Source organism: Phalaenopsis equestris, unplaced genomic scaffold (assembly GCF_001263595.1).
Source record: "Phalaenopsis equestris unplaced genomic scaffold, ASM126359v1 Scaffold233290, whole genome shotgun sequence".
In the NCBI taxonomy this organism is placed as follows: domain Eukaryota; kingdom Viridiplantae; phylum Streptophyta; class Magnoliopsida; order Asparagales; family Orchidaceae; genus Phalaenopsis; species Phalaenopsis equestris.
Genome location: NW_018251241.1, coordinates 89347 through 113054, shown reverse-complemented (window position 1 = coordinate 113054; position 23708 = coordinate 89347). Strand labels below are relative to the sequence as shown.

Sequence of the window (23708 nt, the reverse complement as noted above, 5' to 3'; positions counted from 1 at the left end):
CAAGCTTTAAAAATCTTTTCCCGGTTTCCACTTATGTTGATTAAGCATGAAATCTTTGGACTTTAAGCTTGATTAAATTGATCATGAGGATGTTGATTTTTTTTCATGTGGGGTTTGTTGTTTTAAATAAATTTGAAAGTTGGGCTTAGTTTGGAGGGCATTGGAAATGTTTTATGTGGAATTGATTTTGGGTTTGGATGTGGACTTTGAATCTGAGTTTAATGTTGTTAAAATTAATCATGTTGAACTTCATGAGGCCTTGAATCCATCATGATGAAATGTAGGACTTAGGCTTAGTGAAATTTGGGTTTGGTGTGAGGGTTCAATTTTGGTGAAATTTGAACTTGGGGTGGAATTTGATGTGGGGTTGATGTAACTCTGAATTTAGGGTCTATGGAAATTTGATTTGAATTAGAAAATTAGGGAGTTTTGGAAGTTGTGAATTTCATGAATTTTAAGGTAAATTAGGAATTTAAGATGACTTTGGGGTTATTGGAGTGGAAATTGGGTATTTTAGGACTTTTGGATTTGGGTTTTAAATTGGGTGAATTGGGATTTGCTTTTGGATTTTTGGTGAATTTGAGGTGGAATTTGAGGCTTGAATTGACTTTGATGGATTTTGGGGTGGATTTGGTGGCATGAATTGACTTATGGTGGAATTGGAGTGGATTTGGGAAATTTTGGGAATTACGGGTAAATCTAGGAAATTTGGAGAGGTTTTGGGTAATTTGGTGGAGAATTGGGTGTTAGACATTTTTAGGTACTTATTGGGGCTTGGTGCATGGTGGTGTATGTGATATGACGGTGATAGAGTCTGAGGTGTGAGGAGTGTGAGTGTGGTGTATGTGAAGTGGGATACAAAATAATGTGGCATTTAGTGTGTGTGTGGTGTAGTGAACGTGGTGATGTGAATGTAAACGTAGTGTGAGATGAGTGTCCAAATCAGATGAGTGTCCAAATCATAAAGGGCTTCCCTAAGGCCTTGTGATCCTATAGGAACTCATTTTTGAGTCTCCATGTGCTGGTCTCAGCCAACTCAACCATGTGTTGAGGGTTTGACACCACCCATGTGAGACTTCACAAAAGAGTCGGGAGGTTGTTTGATATTATAAGTGGGGTGGGTCCCATCACTAGTCTTCTAGGATAATCAATAAGAAAGTCCTATGACTAGATTTTAAGCTCTAAGAGAAGAGTTTAGACCTAACCAAAAATGGGGTCAATAGGTGATAGTTTGTTTTCTTGTTCACAACACGATCCACTCTCACCTTTTAGGATGTTGGATCCAAATCTGTCTGGTAGATCATGCCCAAGGAATGAAGCGTTGGTCGAGGGAAGTCCTCTTCTCTCTCTTCTCTCTCATTTCTCCCCTTCTCTCGATCACCTCTCCTCGATCTAACACTCTATTTCTTGGACACAATCTACCAAATTGATTTGGATCCAACAATGATAGTTTTGAGTTATGAAATATTTTGGTTGTCTACATGTGGCAATTAAAGATTTGGTGTTACACAATTGAATACATAGGAATTGAGTGGTGTGTATGTAAATTCTCCGAGAATCTATCATTACCATTAAAAAAAACAAAAACGGAGATTGTAATTTACCTATCTTTGAAGAGAACTTTTTCTCTGAAATGGTGTTTTCTAATTATAATAAAAAAATAAGAACGTTGCATTTTTTATTTTTTTTAATGAGTGATATTTTTTCTTTTTGTTGGCAATATATTTTTTTATTATTTAGAAATTTCATTTTTAAAATTATCATAAAGAGGATTAAACACATGAGCAGCTTAATTTTCTTAAGGAAAATTTTCTCTTAAATGGCATTTTTTACTTTTGTTAGAATTTTTAAGTTTTGATATTTTTTAATTAATATGAGATATTTAATGGCATAACACCCAAAATTTTAATATTTACCAAAATAACACTTCCTTTATAGATTTACGTACATACAGGCAAAACCAATTTCCGTCAAATAAAATATCGCGCTCTCTTTCCTCGGACGCAGGATAGCCACGCCGTTCTCTCAAAAAAAAACCTCCGTAAAGAATTTCGCTTCTTCTACGTTTTTATACACCCGGCGAGGTTTATTTTTTGCTCTTCTCCTCCGGTGCGTCCGTTGTCGACCGACGCTGCTTGCGACTCAATATTTTTTGGTTTTTCTAGGTTCACTCTTCGCCCTTCTTCTCCTTCCTCCACGGCATAGCACATGGAGCAACCAGCGGCTGGAAAGACTAAGCATAAGGAAGGAAAGTTGAGTAATCAACGGGCAAGTAACAGGGAAAGTGAAATTGACTTTAGAGGTAAGTAATTAATATTTACAAATGTCGTATTTAAGCTAATTTTCTTAGAAGAAAGAGACAAGTTTTATCTGTAGATTTTTGTAGAGAAAAAAGAGATGGAAAATTGTATCTTTTTGCTTTCTATTCCCTTAAAGTAGCTATGTTCCAGACTTTTTGCACTTTCTTGATCACTTCGATTTTTTTGCTTCATGAATTTCATACAACTAAAGATTTCCTTTAAAGTTTGTCTGCACGGTATCTTAATGACTGTTCGCATCTTAGATATGTTTAGGATTGGTTGCAAAGCCTTATTTCATTTGGAATCCATTCTTGACACCGTTTTTCTTTCAAATCCTGTGAATTGGATTTGAAAGCTGATAGTTAGAAAGAAAAGATAAAGCGTAATTTTTAAACAATTAAAATTGAACGCAAAATTACAAGCTGTGTTACCTTTTAGAAAATGAAAAATCTTAAATCTTTTATGTATCATAATGTCAGCAAAATGGAGGCCAAAAACTATCTAATCCGTCTAGTAAGTAAAAATATTCATGAAGCTTCTTTTAGTAAAATTAACACTCAGGTATGGAGAGAAGAAAGTTCAAATGCCCAATTATCATGCGAGGAAATACCCAGCAGATTGAGTCAAAAAGAAGGTTTTTGAAATTCACCATATACCTGGCCGTGAGTTCATTATCTTAGAAGGTTTCAATCATATAGTTTATAGATGGATAAAGATTTTTCCAAATCTTTAATGCATCGTGTCGCTATGGCTTTGCTTTTAAAAACATTAAAATTTTTATGGATTCCACACAGCTTTTAATTTGTAAGAAGTTTAAACATGTTTATTTTCTATTTTCTAAAACATTTTAAGTGAAATTTTCTTTTGGGTGCAGAAGATGAATTTAAGTCAATCTTCAAGCTCGAGACTGAGTAGAAATTATTTTGATTGTAATTTATCATGTGTGGTATTCACTAGCTATAAAAGTGAGTCATGGAAGAAAATTTTATGATGTCCGAGAAATTGCTCAAGAGATGACTGTAAATACTGTACATGGGTTACTGAAATGGATGATGAATCGTTTGATCGAGATGATTTTGAAAGAGAATCAACGGGGGGGGGGGGGTGGGGATGAAGAAAAAAAATGAGGATTTAGTTTCTTATGAAAGTTATAATTACATTTTTTATTTGTTGTCATTGATATGCTTTTGTTATTACTTGAGTTTTTTTTGTTTAGATGAGTTAATGTATTAAGAAGTATGAACGATGCAAACCAAAGTGCATCAGAGATGTGCTTTATGTTTTTGTTTAGAGATGTATTTTTTTGTTTACCTGTATGACATAAAATTTAAACTCATTAACGCAGTATATGTTAAAGTTGTTGTTGATGGTTCTACTGCTAACACTGTCAATCTTTCACCATTAACAATTGGGCGACATTTTGCTTTGATATACCTACATTTGATTGGTATGTTTGAAAATACCCTAATTGGGCGGTATTCTTGTAAATACCGCAATTCTAATTTCTTCAGGTGTTGCGAGATAAAAAGAACATACCACTCAATTCTAATATACTTATGTATCTAACACATAAATTTTCATATTTACGAACATATTCACTGTAGACATTGATGAGCATCGACCGAGATAGTAATCCGTTGCCTAATCTCAACTTACCTTGTGATGCTTCCGTTTAAAAAAAAAAAAAAAAATTTTAAAATTGCAAATAAACTTTTGCATACAACACTGACCATATTGGAAGAAGTTTCCAAGATTGTCGGGACAAGCCATCTTAAGAGGCATATTGCTCTCGAATCTTGTCTTAAAATTAAGTCGCAAGAGATCAATTTATATTGAAACTTCTATATGTTCATTAAAATCATTGCCAAAAGTTCACAGTTAGCTTTGCATTAGCCATATTGGAAGAATTAAAGGACCTGATAAGAAAATCTAGGCTGATGGATTTCTTGGAGCTTTCTTGGAGCGACTTGGTTCCTCAACGCTTTCATTCTTAAGTTTTCTTCGTTTTTCGGAAGTTTGGGCTGGATTTTCTCTATCCAGCTTTAAACCATGGCTTCGGGTGCTCCATCGTTCAGAGATGTGGTCACAGGTAAACCTTATGGCGTGGGAGAAGTTTGTTTCTCTGAAGATTTTCATGGCCAACTTACTGAGAACCCTAATGGGGGTTTGCTTCAAAAAGCTTCCCGTAAGAATGGTAAACCTGCACTTCCTTTTTCTGAAGAAGATACATAAATCCTGAATGAGCCTTTAAAGTATACTTTAATCGGTAAATTTGTTTTTGCTCATCCTAAATTGGAGGTTATTCGAAAGTTCTTTTCTTATTTGCATCTTATGGGGGGATGGAATCTGGGTTTGATAGATAATCAAAATCTGATGATAAAATTGCAATTAGAAGAGGACTATACCTCTCTTTTTGCAAAAAAGATTTTGACCATTGAGAAGTGTTATCTGAAGCTTCTTAAATGGACCCCTGGTTTTATTCCTATAGAAGAGACTCCTATTGTGCCTGTCTGGATACGATTTCCGGGGTTGAAATTTCATTTTTTTAATCCGAAAGTTCTTTATTCTTTGGGATCAATTTATGGTAAACTGGTAAAGGTAAACCATTGAAAATGGATTTGGCTACGAGTAATTTGTCCAGGCCTTCGATGGCTAGAATATTGGTTGAGCGCGATGTTACTTCTGCTTTTCATGATTCTATTTGGATGGGGAATTCAAATGATGGGTATTGGTAGAAAGCTGAGTGTCCTACATTACTGCACGAAATGCAAAATGTTTGGACATCTCATTTCTCATTGTTACAATGCTCATCCTGAATTACGGAAATATAAAAACAGTAGTGATAAAAATCAAAATGATTTGAATGTGGAAACTAAATCCCCTGAGATTAACCAACTTCATAAGGCAGATACCGTTGTTTCCTTACAGTCTTTAAATATTAATGAATTCTCTATATCATATGTGAATAACAATGTTGATATGGGATCTTTGAACAATGCTATTGTTCCCAAATTAGTAGATAATTCCTTGATTCTTGCAAATGATATTCCTCCTTCTGCTACTACTTCGAAAACTATTGTTGATACTGGAATTTTGGTTCTTAATGGGATGGGGAATGATAATTGCATTAGTTCTCATTCCCATTCTGGGAAATTGCAAGTTGATAAACAATTGATTTTGCACGTTAGTCCTTTTACAAATGAAGGTCCTGCTCTTACTCATTTGGAATTAGAAGAGGATTGGATGATCCAAAGATTATCCATAAAAAGGAAATTTAAAGGATATAGTGAACTGAGTTACGTTAATCCTAAAGCCTTACATGCTCATTTACAGGGAAAAGAAGTCGATAGGCCTGAAAAGACTATTGTTAGTAGATCTAACAGGGGAAAGATTGTTATTGATGAAGTTTAACACTTTATTTTGGAATATTAGAGACATTGCGAAATCTAATGCTTCTAATTGATTTCATAATCTTATTCGTACCTATAATTTAAACTTTATGAGCATTCTGGAGCCTATGGTTGCTGTGGGGAATAATGTTGTTTATATGAAAAGATTTGGTGCTTTCAAATCTTTTGCAAATATTAATAACAAAATTTAGTTTTTCTAGAAAGGTTTTTTAAAGATTGACATTCTTATCAATCACTCTCAGATCTTGCATATTCGTAGCCATTATGCTCAATATTCTTTTCTTTTGTCTATTATTTATGCGGCTTGCATTAGACAAGCACGTTATGAACTATGGAATTTGATTAAATCTTTAAATCCTTATAATGAGGATTGGCTTATGGGAGGTGATTTCAATATTATTTCTTGTGCTATTGAGGAGAAAGGAGGAAACAATCCTAATTTTAAGTTGATAGATGATTTCAATGCTACTCTTATGGATGCAGAGCTCTATGATTTGGGTTTTAATGGAAGCCCATTTACTTGGCATAGAGGGAAAGTTTTCGAAAGGCTTGACAGATATGTTGCTAATACTAGTTGGATCAATAAATTTTCTCTTTATACGGTTACTCATTTAGTTATTGATGCTTCTGATCATGCTCCTATTCTTTAAAAATAAAGAACAGTTCTTATATTAATCATTATGAATTCCATTTTTATAACATGTGGATGCATCATGTTAGTTTCAAACAGTTTCTGAAAGATAATTGGAAGGTGGAGGTGTTTGGCTCTGCGGGGCATTAGCTTTGGTCTTTACATAAAAATCTGGCCAAAGCTCTTAGGAAATGGAATTGGGAAGTTTTTGGGCACCTTCAAAGAAATAAAGAGGCTCTTGAAGATAAGGTTAAAGGTTTGGAAACTGATTATGCTAATAATATTATTGATTGGAATGTTTTATTTCAGGGACAGAAACAGTTGACAGAAGTTATTAATATGGAGGAAAGTTTTTACGCTCAAAAAGCTGCTAAGGATAATTTCTTGAATGGTGACAGGAATACTGCCTTTTTCCAGGCTTGTATTAAAAGCCGTCATAATGCTAATCTGATTTCTAGAATTGTCAATGCTGATGGTACTGTTCTTCATAATTTGGCTGAAATTGCTAATAATGGAGTTCAATATTTTTCTAATGCTTTCAGTAGCAATGGTGATACTCTTTATCCTATTGACCGTAATCTTTATAATGATGGTATTAGGATTAATAATTTCGTGCTGACTTGTATTCCTAGGTGTTTAGAAATGAAAGAGATTATTGACCATATGGAGACTGGCAAAGCTGCTGGTCCTAATGGTTTCTCTGCTGAGTTCTATAAATACAATTGTGAAATTATTCTTAAGAAAATTGTGGATACTATTCAAGACTTTTTTCGTTGTAAAGATCTACCAAAATATTTTAAATCCTCTAATATTGTGTTGATTACTAAGGTGTGTAATGCTACTACTTGGGATGCTTTTCGACCTATCAGTTTGAATATGGTTCTATCCAAGATTATATCGAAAATTATGATATTCTTAATGATATTATTAGCCTGAATCAGCCTGCTTTTATCAAAGGGAGAAATATTTGTGATAATGCTCTTATTATTCAAGAGCTTCTCTTGGATATTGATAAAAATAACATAGGAGGGAATATAATATTCAAATGGATATTAAAAAAGCTTTCGATACTATTCGGTGGGAATTCATTATAGATATCCTTCAAGCTATTGGCTTTAAGAATGTCTTCTGCAAGCTTATATATAGAATCCTCAATGATAACTATTATTCTATCTTATTAATGGTAATAAGCAAGGGTATTTCAAAGCTTCCAAAGGTATCAAATAGGGGATCCTCTCTCACCATATCTCTTCATTATTGCCTTTGACTACTTATCAATATGCTTAAATGGCTTGTTTACTTACTATCCGAGTTTGAATTATATCCATAAAGGAAGAATGAGTATTTCTCACTTGTGCTTTGCTGATGATTTGATTATATTTACCAATGCTCACAAAAGATCCATAAAAAAAGTTTGGGACGAGATTTTAAAGTTTCAGATAGTCTCTGGTTTGCTCTTTAATACCTTTAAATGTTCTTTTTATTGCTCCAAGAGTATAAATGGTGCTAAGAAGAATTGGATTATGGACTATACGGGTTGTAACAAGACTTCTTTTCCGTTGTCTTATTTGGGTTTTCAATTGGATAAGGGCAGGAAAAAAAATACTCTTTTTATGAATTTGTTGAAATATGTGCTACTTTTAAATATAGAGTGTCTAATGATGTTGACAGACTCAGACTTTTTCTTTTTCATTAAGGGATAAAACTAAAGCTTGATTAAATTCATTAGCACCTAGATCTATCAGAACTTGGGGAGAACTATCACATTTTTTGGCTAAATATATTTTTCACCCTCGAAAACTGTTAAGCTTAGAAATGATATTACATCTTTTTATCAGTTCGAAGGAGAATCAATATAAGAAGCCTGAGAATGATTTAAAATCTCTTTAGGAGATGTCCACATCATGCTTTATTAGATTGGTTAATAATTCAAACTTTTTACATTGGATTAGTAGGATCACTTAGAACTTAGATCTATTATTCTATTATAAATGCTACTGCAGGTGGATCATTAATGTTAAAACCTTTTGATGAAGCATACTCTTTAATAGAGAAAATAACTATTAATAATTTTTAATGATCCTCTGAACGGGTAAATACAAAGAGAATAACTAATATTCATGATTCTAATGCGATGTCTATTTTAGCATGTCAAATTGCTTCTATATTGAAAAATATCATCAATATTTGAGGAAAATTCACTAGGATAGATAATTGATAATCAATCGTCTTATGAAACTTTGAATGCTATAAATAATCGAAATAATAATCCCTATTCTAATTATTATAATCCTGGATAGAAAAATCACGCTAATTTTACTTGAAATAATTATAACAATTCGGTGAACCCCTCAGGAAATTCAAATAACCAAGGGAATACTAACTATAAACCTTATTATCCTCCTGGATTTAATAATAAATCACAAGTTAAGGAGAAGAAGTTGACTATGAAAGAAATAATGTTGAACATAGGAAATCAAATACAAAATCAAGGAGATACAATTTGGAATATTGAAAATTAATTAGGACATATTGCTACTTCACTTAGTAACAGACCTTCGGGAATTCTTTCGAGTCTTGTTGAAGATAATCCAAAAGATCAGAATAAGGAGCAAATTAAAGTTATTCAATTACGAAGTGAAAAAGAAGTGGAAACAAGAATCCAAAGAAAAACTGAAGTAGAGGAGAAGAAGGTAGAAATTGAAAGCGATAATGATGAAAATAAACCAATAAAAAATTTCCTTAGAAAAACCGCTACATCTGTTTACTCAACGATTGAAACAGAAGAATAAAAATAAACAATTTACAAAATTTTTGGAAATCCTTAAAAAATTAACGTTAAATATTCTTTTGTTTGAAAAAAAAATTAAGACAAGAAGAGTATTTTGAGAATAAGAATGAAATAAAAGAAAAGAATTTAGATTATGTTTATGACAAATTTGAAACTTTAGACCTTTTAGAAAATGATAATAAAAATCTTATTCCTTCAAGTATTAAATCACCTGAACTTGAACTGAAAGTATTACCTGCCCATTTAAAATATGTGTTTTTAGAAGATTCATCTACATTACCTGTTATTGTATCTTCTATATTAATTGAAATTCAAGAACAAAAATTAATAGAAATGTTTAAAAGATATAAAAAGGCTTTTAGATGGACTTTAACAGATATTAAAGGAATTAATCCTTCAATTTGCATGCACAAAATTCTATTAGATGAACAATATAAACCTAAAGCTGATCCTCAAAGGAGATTAAACCTAATAATGAAAAAAAGTTGTTTAAAAAGAAATCTTAAAATAGTTAGATGCTGGAATTATATATTTTATTTCAGACAGTGCTTGGATAAGTCCGATTCATTGTGTTCTAAAGAAAGGAGTGACAGTTGAAGTAAATGAGAAAAATGAATTAATTCCAATAAGACAAGTTACTGGTTGACAAATTTTTATAGACTATAGAAAATTAAACATGACCACTAGTAAAGATCATTTTCTTTTACCCTTTCTAGACCAAATGTTGGATAGATTGACTGAAAACAAATATTACTTTTTTTTAGATGGATATACCGGGTATCACTAAATTTTGATTACTCTTGAGGATCAAGAGAAAACAACATTTACAAGCCCTTATGGAACATTTGTTTTTCATAGAATATCTTTTGGAGCATGTAACGTACATGCGGCATTTCAAAGATTTATGATGTCATTTTTTAGTAGTTTATTTGAACGTGGAATGAAAATATTTATGGATGATTTTTTTGTATTTGGAACTTCATTTGAATTATGTTTAATAATTTAGAAAAAATTCTGGAATTTTGTGAAAGAATCAACTTAGTATTAAACTGGGAAATATGTCAATTTATGGTTACATGAGGAATTGAATTGGGCATAAAATTTTTTAAAATGGTATGGAAGTAGATCTAGCAAAAAATGAAGTCATTCAGAAATTACCGCCTCCTACTATGGTTAGAGGGGTAAGAAATTTTTTAGAACATGCTGGTTTCTACAAACGTTATATAAAAGGTTTTCAAAAATTACTAATCCATTATGCCTACTTTTAGAAAAAGAATACGAAATTTAATTATAATGATGAATAAATAAAATTATTTGAACTATTGAAAAAAAAAATTAATCACTGCTCCTATAATAGTTTCACCTGATTGGGAGAAACCATTTGAAATAATGTGTGATGTTAGTGATCATGCTATTGAAGTTGTTTTAGGGCAAATGTATAACAGGTTTTTAAAGTAATATATTATGCTAGTAAAACTCTAAATGATGCTCAAATTAATTACACAAATACTGAAAGAGAGTTATTAGCTATTGTCTATGCCTTTGATAAGTTTATACCTTAGTTAATTGGAGCCAAATGTATAGTGCATACAAATCAACAGATCATTCTGTTATCAGATCATTCTGTTATCAAATATTTGATGCAAAAAAAAGATGTTAAACCAAGATTAATTTGATGGATACTTCTGCTGCAAGTGTTCAATTTTGTGGTGTTAGATAGAAAGGAAAATGATAATCAAATAGCTGATCATTTGTCTAGACTAGAACTAGAAATATTAATAATTTTGCAAATAAAATTTTAAAAACTTTCCTTGATGAACAATTATATAATATTGATATAAAGGATATACTGTGGTATGCCGATATAGTAAATTATATTGTGAGTGATATTCTACCGTCAGATGTTAAGAATCAACAATTAAAGAAATTTATTTATGATTCAAAATTCTATTTTTTGGATGACCAACATTTATATAAATAGTGTAAAGATTTAATCAATAGAAGATTTGTGCCTTACGAAGAAACTAAACAAATAATTGAATGATGTCATGATTCTGAATTTGGAGGACATTTTGGAACTAGTAGAACTACACATAAAATTTTGCAAGCTAGATTTTATTGGCCTTCACTTTTTAGAGATGTTAATGAATATATTAAAACATGCGATCGATGTCAGCGAGTAAAAAATATATCTAGAATAAATGAAATACCTCTAAATTACACATTGGAAGTTGAAATTTTTGATATGTGAGGATTAGATTTTATGAGACCATTTATGTCTTTATTTGAAAATTTATATATATTATTTGCTGTTGATTATATGTCCAAATGGATTGAAACTATTGTTGTACCTAAATGTGATGCTTGAAGTGTTTCTAAATTTTTAAATAAAAATAATATTACAAGATATGAAATATCGAGAGATTATTACGGATGAAGGATCTCATTTTATGAATAAGAGGATCGAGAAATTGATTAGAAAATATAATATTATGCATAGATTTATCATCCCCAGTCTAACGCCCAATAATTTGGCGTCATTTGTAAAGTGGTAGGACCAATTGTGAAATAAAGTGAATTTTAGAAAAAGCTGTTAATCTTTATAAATTGGATTTTAACTTGGATTGGTCTGTTAGATTAGATACTGCACTATGGACATACAGAACTGTCCATAAGACTCCTATTGAAATGTCTTCATATATACTTATTATTGGTAAAACATGTCACTTACCAGTAGAATTAGAACATAAAACATTTTGGGCCATTAAGAAATTTAATTTTAATCTAAAGGATGTGGTGAGAAAAGATTGTTGTAACTCAATGAACTTGAGGAGATTAGAAATAAAGCTTATGATAATGCAAAAATCTATAAAGAGAAAATGAAAATATGTCGGAAGATTATAAAAAAAAATATTGAACATGAACAAGAGGTTCTATTATATAATATTAGATTGAGATTATTTCTAGGAAAACTGAAATCTAGATGATTATGACCATTCAATGTGATTAAAGTTTATCATTATGGAACTGTAGTTATTAAAGATCCTAAAACTGGAAAAATATTTAAAGTTAATGGACATCGATTGAAATTTTATTATGAAGTGCACATGCCACAGTTTAAATAAATATATATATATTAGTATTGTGTTTAATAATTGTTCTTTATATTAGAAAATAATAAAATCTTAGAATCCTACACAATCTTATATATCAAATATCAAGATAAAATTTGGTATTGGATGAAAATCTGGAAATGAATTGAACCAAAAAACGAAACAGACTCAACTTTGGCTTTGGCGCCGACGACGCCCTTTTACAGAAGCCATGGAGCTGATGGCGCCATTGGGGGCGCCGATAGCTCCTAGTGCGGTTTCGGCAGTCAGGACGAATTTGGCGGGATTTCACTTCAAAATAACTGCCTAGAGGTCTTTTTAAAGGCATGAAAACTATTTTGGACGATCAGAAACTTCCAGATTTCGAAATCCATGGCTTCCAACTCCATAAACACTTCAAGGTATGGAGTTTTCAATAGAAGAAAGTTCGTCAGTTTTGACGCTCAGAAATTATACGACAAAGTTATCTCTAAGAAGAGACTTATCAAGGAGAGAGGTTTTGTCAATCATGGATTGAGTAATCCAAGTTCTTAGATTGAAAAAGTCATGGTACAGAGACATTGAGAAGTTCTTTGCTACACTACTGCTGCGGTAGTTGTTCCGGTGGTAAAAGAATATTATGCTAACCTACATGGAATTAACCAAAGAGTTGTCTTCGTTTGAGGTAAGGGTGTAACATTTACTCCGTCTCGAATTAACGATATGTTTATAATAAAAAGCGTGCTGATCTGTCATTAGACGAACTTTATACCAACGAAGGATATGATGTATGATGTATACTAATTTCTGACGGATGAAAATGATAATTGGGTTCAGAGATGAGAGGTACATTAGTTTCTCCGCTTCACTGCTTAATCCGATATTTAAATATTGACATTTCTTCATCTCTGCAAAACTACTCCATACAATGAAAATTAGTAGAGTTACAAAAAAAGTGCAATTTTAAACTATTGCATTCAAATAAGAAAGCCCATTGATGTGAGATCAATTATTTTTAAATCTATTATGAGTATTATTATGAATGGGCCTATATATGGATTGGGGCATCATTCTACAATCTTTTTACTTTTGCAGTTAATCTCAAGTGCCATATGAAAGTTAGGAGAAAGTATTATTACCCTGGGAGCCCATAAATCTTATTGATGAAAACTATATTGTGAATGGAAATGAAGCGTTGGATATTATCTTGGATCATTCATCACATGCTTTGACACTCTTAATGCCTTATATAGTTGGAAGCTCAATAGTTTTAGAGAAGAAAATAAAGAAGATAGAAAGAGAATTTTAGAATATCATAAATGCGATAGATGAATGCAATGTATCATGAATGCAATATGAAATCTTAATTACCTTTTTGATCACTTAGATTGGAGGATGAAGGAAAACTTTGATCATACATGAATAATTGAAGCAGGTTTGTTGTAGATGTTCAAGAAGAATGAATGGATAGATGGAAATTCACTGATCAATTTCCGTATCGACCATTCTACAATTTGTATGTCCATTACCAGCCTATGAGACATATTAGAGGAGGAGAAAATACTAAAGATGAAGAGGAGTAATTGAAGAAGTTGGACTCTCTACTGTTTAAAATTAATTATGTTTTTAATGTAATTGTGTTGGATTTGCTTTAAAACTGTGTGATTGTGTTGAATTTGCTTTGCTTTAAACTTATAAAACTTTAATTGTATGTTTAGTTTAGTTTTCAGCGTTCTAGTGTTGTGGCTTGATTTCGACGCCGAATTATAGTGTGATTTGCTTTATGTATGTGTGAGTGCCATTAAAAATCTATGTTTGTAAAAGTTAGAAATTTCATATATAAAAGTTAGTTTTTGTGTTGTTTGTAAAACATTTGTTTGTGGACTGTTTAAGGATGAATATTATTGTTTAAAAAGACTAAATTGATGTTGGAGTGAATTGGAAACAACTGAAATTGCAAAAAGGCGAAAAATTAAAATTTTTGGCTCTGGTGCCAATGGTGCCACCATGGGTGCCGACGACACCCGAGACCCAAAAGTTCACCAATCCCTTAAAATTCGGCGATTTGTACAGTAAAAACATCATTTTTACCCCTTCGGTCACCTTCAACCTTCGGTTTACACCCCTAGGGCTTCCTAACGCTTGGATTTGAGGCGATTAGAACACAAAAGAAGTTCAGATTTCATCTTCTCTTGGTAAGAGCTATACTTTGAACTCAAAATTTTTAATTTTTCACCAATGATTTCTTCTACATTTCCTAGATTCGAAATTTTGAAATTTTTGGGAAGATTTTGAGAAAATCCTTTGGTAAAAAACTCTTATTTAGTGGATTTAAGTTTAGAACATTCCACTTTATGATTTTCAAAATTTTTGGAATTTATTTAGATTTTATCATTTTTTCTAGAAAATCTGCTATGGCACCAAGGATGAGTAAAGGAAAGAGAAAAGTAGGTTTTGATGATCAAAAGTTTGTGAATTACAAAGCTAGCATTTGTTTCAATAGTCTGCTTAAACTAAGAAAGTAATTCAAGATCGAGCGTTCAAAAATTCGGGTGGTGAAGTCGAGAGATTGATTGTTGCTCGACAGTCGGATAATTTCTGTTACTTTACTGCCGAGGCTATTATTGATATAGTCAGGGAGTTCTATGCCAACTTTAGAGAGACTTCTGATGACCACGTCTATAGTCTAACGTCTATATTCGTGGTAAAATGGTTGAATTCACCCCTAGGAGAATTAATGGATTTTATCAGTTGGAGGATGTATATAGCTGTCAGTACAAAGCATTCTCTGCTACAAATAAGATCCTGGAGGAAGTCATGTCATTTCTTACTGATGGTCATTTCTTACTGATGGGAATGATGGGAAATGAGCTTGGAAGGTGAAGAATAATGTTAAGGTAAACTTCCCTGCTTTTATGTTAAATGTAGTCTCCAAGGCCTGACATTACTTTATATCTGCCAGAATGATACCTACTTACCACCATAGCGAAGTTACTAGGGATAGAACCATCCTGAACTTCTGTATTCAACGTATGAACAGGACAGATGTAGGCTCTATTATTTGTAGAAACACTCGTTCTTTTTCTTTGGGTGAGACGACTGGTGGATTAGCACACCCTGCCCTGATCTTCACATTATGTGAGCAGACAACAGTTGATTTTAGAATTGATGATGAAAGGATTGAGCCTAGGATTGAGCCTCTTAAACTGATTGAGCCTCTTAAACTGATTGGGCCTGCAAATATTAAAACTTATGAATCTCATGTTGAATGGAGATTGGAAAGTAGGAGTAAGGATATTCTTTCTACTTCTAGCACTCCTACTCTCCAAGGACTTATGGAACTATGGAACAAATCAAATGATGATCCAGCAGGGAGATATTTTAAGAATGAAGAGCAGGATTGAAAATTTGGAGTCCATAAATGCACATAATGATGATTTAACAAGACAAAAGTTTGAGTATGATGCTGCATGTGATGATGCTATGGTCATATACATGAGGGGTGACCACTCAGTATAGTTTCCTAGTCACCCTATTTTTACCTCTTATCAGCAGCAGGAAAACTTTGATGTAGAAGAAGAAGATGATGATGATGATGATGAGTGCTGATATCTTCTTAGTCATACTCTTGATCTTTTATTTAGTTTATTGTTTGTTGCATTTTGTTATTGTTATTTTTTAATTGTTAAGTGTCAAACTTTGATTTGTATTTAAATGTGATGTTGTGAACTATAACAATAGAAATTTTATAGTTGAAATTTATTTTAATACTCTTATTTGTTTTTAGTACTTTGTTGTATTTTAATTTTTAGTTAACTCTTTCTCATCAAACATTTTTATTTATTATATGTTATTTAATGTTTCAAGTTAATGTTTCAAGTTTTGTAGTACAAGTTTTGTAGTATTTCATATTAGCAGCTGCAATATTTCAGAGTTAAGTTTCTAAATCAAAATCTTCAACAGGTAAGTCTTTTCCTTGTGTATTAATTGTTTTCTTTCAGCCTGAAATTTCAGTTTTTCATGTTTAATCTTTTAAAAATTTAAGTTTGTGGAGGAAAAAAAATTCATTTTTAAGAAAAGAAATAAAGAAAGAAACTTAATTTTATTTGTCCTCAATGAACTATATTTTAAAATCTTTAATTTAACATGACCTGTGGTGGTAGAGCCTAATTTTGTATAATTATATTTATGCTTCTAAATATATAGTAAGCTTAAGTAAAAATTTTCAATAATAAAGATTAATTTTAGAGATTAAGATATTTGGTATGAGAGAATAAGACTATGTTTTTTCATTGTAAGTAAATGAATTTCATTTTTGAAGTAATAAGAATCTTATATTAATAATCTTAGAGTGTTTCATGTAAGAAGAAAAAAAATAAAACTTTATGAAAAATCTTCAAAGCTAATATGAATTTATAAAGTGAAGGAATATGAAAAAAATTTTATTTTAAGAAGAGGATAGTAAAGTTCAAAATCATTAAAGGCTATCCAAATATAGTAATCCTCATATATAAAAAAAAAAGGAGAAAAGAAAAAAGATTGAAAATGATCCTGAAAGAAAAGAAAGATATGAGGAGAAACTTGAGGAGATGCCTAATCAAAATTTGACTTCACTTAAATCAACTTAATAAAGAAGACTTGATTACATTTCTAAGCTTATTTATAAAGTATTAACATCCTGTATTAGCATATTTACTAATAAAGTTTTCATGAAGACTTTTAGATCTCTTTCATATGGATAATCTAAGGGACTTTAATATGAAAATTTGAAATTTTCCTTGAAAAGAATAGAGAATCAGAAATCTTAGACTTGACTGCTAGATATTCTTATACCTTTAGTATTAACTGAAGTTATTTTAAATTTTTCTTAAGTTATGCTATTATATTTAGTAGACCAAAATGTGGAAATCTAGAAGTTAAAACTCTTTGCCATAAGTCATTTTTATATAGTAAAGGAATTATTTGAAGACAAGTAACATTTAAGTTTGAGGGATTTTGATGCACAAAAAATATATGCATTTTTAGACCTTTATTTTATACTCATTTTTGGTGATATTGCGCTTTAAAACAAGATAATTTTTATGTCTTGCTGCAGGTTGATGATTTTCAAGACTTGAAGCAAAAATGAAGCAAAAATGATGAAATTTAGGGTCCGTTTGGGGCAGCTTATAAGTGCGGGCGGCGTTTTGAAACCCCCGCCGCCGTACCTTTTGGTTCGCGCGTTTCGCCAGCTTATCTGAAATTTCGTTTCGGTTTTTACACTAAACGCAGGACGCGGGTCGACCCCTGTGGCCGTCCCGCGGTCCGCGTTTCAGGATAAGCAGCTTATCCTGAAACGCACAAGCTGCCCCAAACGGACCCTTAGAGTCAAAATAACGTTTTGGAAAAAAATACTCAACGTCGACGACGCCAACAAGAAGCAGGAGTCCAGAATATTGTGGGCGCCGACGACGCCATTTGACAGAGAGCACAAAATTAAATTCGGGCTACGGGCGCTAATGTAGGTGCTGGGCAAAATTCTAGAAGATTCGATGAATTTGGACGCTTTTTGAAGAGTTATTGGAGACGCCTTTTAGAAAACTGACATTATGTCTTATTTAGAGCCTGACATTATGCTTTATTTAGAGTGAAAATTGCTCAGAAAAAGTGGTAATTAGAGGGGGCTAGAGGGTAATTGAGTTTACTTGAGTGTTCTATTGTTTAGTGTGGTGAGTCTGAGTGTGATTTTGTCCTAAGAGTTGTTAAGAGAGGGAGAGAAGTGAGAGATTTCTTCTTCCATACATCTTTAAAGAGAAAATCAAGAGTCTTGTAAAGAGAGAAAGAGTTCAAGAGAGGCTACAAGGGATTTGTTTTGAGAAATAGTTACAGATAAGTGGTTTTTGTTTATTATTGTTGTATAAACTTTCATTTATTTATGAAACTCGTATTTTGTTATATCTTTCTCATGAAGTCTGAGTAGTTTTAGTAGTTTTCTTTGTCTTTCTCCTTTCTTTCTACTCCTGAGATATGGTGAAATGAAGAGATAATTGGATGTGTCAATTTTAAAATATAAAATAAATTATCATGATTTTTCCACTATGTTCTTAATTTACTTTTCGATCTGGCCAATTGAAATGTTAAAATTTGTTGTGGAACATATGATCCGGGAAATAGAGTATCAGTTCTACAACAATGTGAGAATCACATTCAATTTTATAAAGGAGTGTTTCGTTCAGGGAATTGAGTGCAAATAAATAGGGAAATATATATTATTGAGCGAAGAATTGGAGATTTTAGGGTGACAGACTAAAATCACACCATAAAATCTCCAATTTGGGCTTAATGTTTAAGAACTAAAGTGAGAGTTAGCCTTCAGGGGAAGGGAAGTAGGAACTCTGGAGTGAGAGCCAGTATCCTCCCAATCTAACCACAAACTTAAAAACTAAACCTAAAATTAACCAACGATTCTCTAGAACACTTGACTAAGGGTAGAGAATTAAAATTGCTCCTATTTGACACAATATAAATTGAAACCATTTATCTCTTTCATTAAACCAAAAACTCATTGTGGTGGGAAAAATATTTTCTAATATTTGATAACTTCATCACAGAAACATAGTTTGATAGTTATAGTTTAACTTTACTTTACAATATTGCTAGTAGTTGATAATTTAGTTTTGATAGCACCTTAAACATTTGAAATTAGTATAGTAGACTTTCTTTATTATTGTGAAATTCTTAATTTAAATTGTCATCTCAAATTTAAACATTCCCCGTGCGATCGATATTTGGGGCTTAAACAGAAAGTCCTGTATTACTTGATAACGATAGTATACTTGCGTAGAATCTCAACATAAATTGCTTCAATTACTTATTAATAAATAAAGAACCAAGTTTTTGGCATCGCTGCAAAGCAAAGTTATCTTCATTAATTTTACAAAACTATAATTTTCAGGATTAGTTTCCATGAAGCTAAAATTAATCTTAAATTTGTATAAGAAAATTGTAGTCATATTTTCAGCATTTTGCCCTAAGTAAATTGAGTTGTGCTTGAAGAAACAATAGAAGTTTGTGCAAATTTTATCTTACTACATATATATGATTTTATAGTACCGAGATTTACATCATAACATTTAATTTTTATGTATTTACATATATACAACACTTAAACTTCAATTTTTACATACATACCTCACTACTTATGCATGCAAAGATATATTCAACTTTTTAAAATTTAAAATTGTGGTATTTTTTATTTGATGGAAAAGTAATTTTATTTCATTGCTTTTCTTTTTAATTCTTTTTCATTCTATATAGAGTTATACGTGACAAAACCCAAAACAAAGTTGAAGAAGACAGCTCTCCACAACTTTTCTTTTTTGTAACAAATCCAAGAAAACAAGTACCAACCGTGATATGCACCGCATCAATAGAAACAAGACATTCTAAACTTAGCATCCGAAATAATAAAAATAAAAAATATTATCAGAGATTTTTTTTTTTGAAATAAATCTTGATGTTAAAAGTGAAAGGACACAATGGAGAAAAGGTTCATGTAGCCGACCCCACTTGGTGAAATAAAAGTTTTGCTGTTGTAGTTATTGTTGTAGCTGTAGTTAAAAGTGAAAGGCATGATTCATGATGTATGAACCTAAGAATGTTATTAAGAGGTAATTTCATCATTAAGTCATGTGAGTACTATAATATTCTAAAGACACGAGAAAGCCAGATAGATACAAGAAGTTAATGTAAAATAAATAAGATTGGTTCAGGACAATATCTTCAAGAAGAAAAGAAGCAAAATTTTGCAACATAATAGTCATCATATTTCTTTACTTGTATTAAGAAAATGTGACAATCTAAAATTTATAAAATACAGTGTAAGAGTTGTTCAAAGAGATAGAAGGTATGGTGGAACAAGTTCATAAATCACGTGCTAAAAATGAACAATAAATACTTCAACATTTGTGAGGATAGTTCCATCAGATTGAATTGCATGTATTTTTCCCATAAGCTAGAGAGAAAATAAATATAGTAAATAATTAATCAGTCTAATGTATAATTAAAAGATAAAGTTTTTTTATTAAACATGTAACCAAATGAATGAAAGAAAAAAAATAAAATTGCATTAATCCAACCCGAATTAGATGATCCAAGATTTTCGTTTGACAAATGTGAACTTGATGAACTCGGTGAATTTTTGCATGTAGTTTTGTGATGACCTTAGATGCCACAATAACCGCATTTTTGAATACTTTTTTTTATTTTTGGACCATTCTTCTTTAGGAAGTTCTTGATCATTTTTTTCTTCAGTCTTTCTTTTGGTCGCAAACTGTTGGGCACACCAACGTACTTCAGTCCAAAATAGTAGAAATTTGGTCCTTAAATGATAATTTGTATCTATAATAAAAACATAAATACTATTAACATAGGTGGTAGTAGAGAGAAGTTATAAATTTGTTTTTTACATCACTGCAACCCTATCAATATAGTAGCAATCATAAACGTAAGTATGCCACAATGGGTAATCTCTGGTGTCAATAAATGCTGCAGCATTAATACATTGTAATCTATGACTTGCCAAATTTTGCAGGTACATTCTCTACTTTCAATATTCACTTCTTGCTTTTTACAGTGCCCTTAAACCTCCCCTTAAACCTCAGCTTTATGAGCTGATGATTGGCGCACAAAAGGCTGGTCCTTGGTAGTGCTAATATTTTTTGTGTAATCGTACGCATGCAACACTAGTATACCTCTCCATTTTGATGACTTCAATTTCCTGACTGCCCTTAGTTTTATAAGCTTAGCTCTCAACATATCAAGTAAATTAACCACAGGCTTGCTCCTATCTTCTTCAATCCATGCATTGAACGATTCAACCACATTGATTGTATTATAATGATTTCCTTTGACACATAAGAATTTGCTTATCGACCACTTACAAATCAAAGATAATAAATAAGAGCAAATATGTGGGCACGTAATGCATATCTCATTTATACTATACTTATACTGGCTTTTAATATATGCATTAGCATCCAACAACACTAAACTTTTAATCTTTTGTCTTTCATAAAATTTTTTTCAAGCTCTTCCATAGGTGGTGCAGACACTCTCTATGGTCCGCAGTTGGAAAAACAAAATGATTGCTTCTTTGAGGCCTTGCACCATTTAATATAATTGCTAAGTTTCGTAAGTTTGTGCCAATTAATTCTACAAAATTTTCTAAGAACCATTTCTACGAATTCTTTGACTCATATTCAACAATTACAGATACAATTGTAAATAATCTGTAATTACCATCCAATGAATTTGCAGATAATAGAGCACCCAAGTATTTTGGCTTCAAATGGCTAACATCAAGTCCAATGAAGTCTCTACAACCTTTCAAGAAAACCGATAAATTTTATAGCTTACATAAAACCTCTCAAAGGTTGAATCGTTTTCACCCCATGTATATGTAATATGTGATCCTACATTTTTATTAATTTGTTATGCTTATTGTGCTGGTACCCATATGTAGTTATCATCAACTGAATAAAAAATTCTCTCTCGAGCTTTTTATCTTGACCTTCCTACTCTCATATAGGGAAAAGATAAATTATATGTGCTCTGTATGTCATTCTTAATCTATTTTGGAGTCATGTCATGATTTTTTCTTGGTAGGGTATTCAATTTCTTTTGTTATCCAAGAGATTGTTGCCTGTTTATTTCCTGCTTTATACAAAGCTGAGCATTTATGTTTTTGTTCTAATTTTTTAACCTCAAAAGTATCAGCGTTACACCACATAATGCCGCTGGTATTCTCCAAGAACAACCTCGATAGGAACATATAACAACAACTCGGGTTTGATTACTATGTGTCACATTTAGGTTGAAGTTTCTTTTTTGATGACATAAGATCTGAGAAAAAGGATTCATGTAGCCGACCCCACGTAGTGGGATTAAGGCTTTGTTGTTGTTGTTGTATAAGATCTGAGAGCTTGTTTGGCACTTTGAGAATTACAGAAATGGGTCCCAACCAATAAATCTTTTTTCTTCCTTAGCTTTGGTTATCACAATCTCTTCACGACAAGACATTTGATCAATCTAAATATTATCAATACCATTTGGGCTTGAGTGGTAAAAGCCTAACATGACTGTCTTCTTTTATTTCTTGGCTATTCGAGCATATAATAACTTGTCTCTCATCTTGTGTTGTGACTAACGCTACAACGTGATCATTTGCACTAAATTGCTTAATTGTTTTTTGTCAATTCAACGTCATTAATGATAGTCATGTACTCTTTTAGTGATGTGACATATAAGAGAAAATGTAGCTCAAAATTATGTCCTCTAAGCTAAGAATATATGGACTCAATCTCTTCCTTCAACACATGTAAAGTCAACGTTTCTTTTTCAAATTCAACAATTCTCTGATCCCACCATCATATCTCTTTCTCGTTTGATTTTTAACTTGAGGCCAATATCCACCATATTTAAATATGATAACCTATATATTGTCTTATTTTCCATTAATGTGATACCAGAAAAATGTGAGGTCTACAAAACTTATCAACTATTCTCTCCAATCTGCACAATTATAAGAAAAAGAATATATTATTATTAATAAATAAGAATTGTGCAATGTATGTAAGTTTACGGTATGAAAATTTGACAAAAAAAAGGGAAAAAAAAGAAAAGAATGTTAGATTTATAAACAACAATGTATCAATTGCTCTATATACATTTTTGGGCAATACAATAATAACGACAAAAGTTGAAATAAGTTCAAAATGATGGCATGAGTAACATAAAAAGGCACTAATTATACATGCATGATTTGACATTTTTATAAATAATTAATGTTGGGCGACATCTTTCATGTTGTTATTCTTTCACTTCATTTTAATCTATTCTCAACTACACATATCCTTTTGAATGTTGTGCAAAAATCTATCATGAAATTGAATATCATAATTAGAATTCCAAACTCCTACAAATTGTAAACAGATACTATATGCTTTTACATCAAGATTGTGCTCAAGAAAATTGATTTAATTAATAATAATCTGTTTAAACATGCTATAAATGATGCCATAAATACAGGTTTTCATTCTTCCCTCATCTTGAAGCTGCTCATTTCACAGTTGAGCATTGTGAATGCTAAACTGTTAAGTCCAAATTCCCCCGAACGTAAATTCCAACTTTACTCTTCTTAATAATAATTAGCTAAGCTAAAATATACAAATTTATATATTTCAACGTTTTAAAATGCCACATTTCTTTCAAAAAAAGATGCTTGGGCCTGAATCAAGATCAAATCTCTAAAAGAAATTTTTTAACAACATATTTTTATTTAGTCCACCATTCAGGAACATCTAATTTCAGTTGAAGATGAAAAAAATATGTATAAATCAAAGAAACGAATTCATAAACAGCAATCCAACAAACCACAATCTGCCATCACTTTAGCACGAAGTAAAGATTAGTTTAAATTCCAAACAAATAAAATTAAATATAATG

At 31.5% G+C, this 23708-nt stretch overlaps 1 long non-coding RNA gene across 2 annotated transcripts; it reads left to right on the top strand.

The window, feature by feature from the left end:
- The first annotated feature begins 1989 nt into the window (after nt 1-1989).
- On the top strand, nt 1990-21771 carry LOC110038614. 2 transcript variants are annotated; one of them, XR_002295438.1, is made up of 3 exons: nt 1990-2302; nt 21304-21395; nt 21522-21771. It is a non-coding gene; the product is annotated as an uncharacterized LOC110038614 (long non-coding RNA). The 2 variants fall into 2 exon arrangements; XR_002295439.1 differs by having other exon boundaries at nt 21293-21395.
- Nucleotides 21772-23708: the final 1937 nt, after the last annotated feature.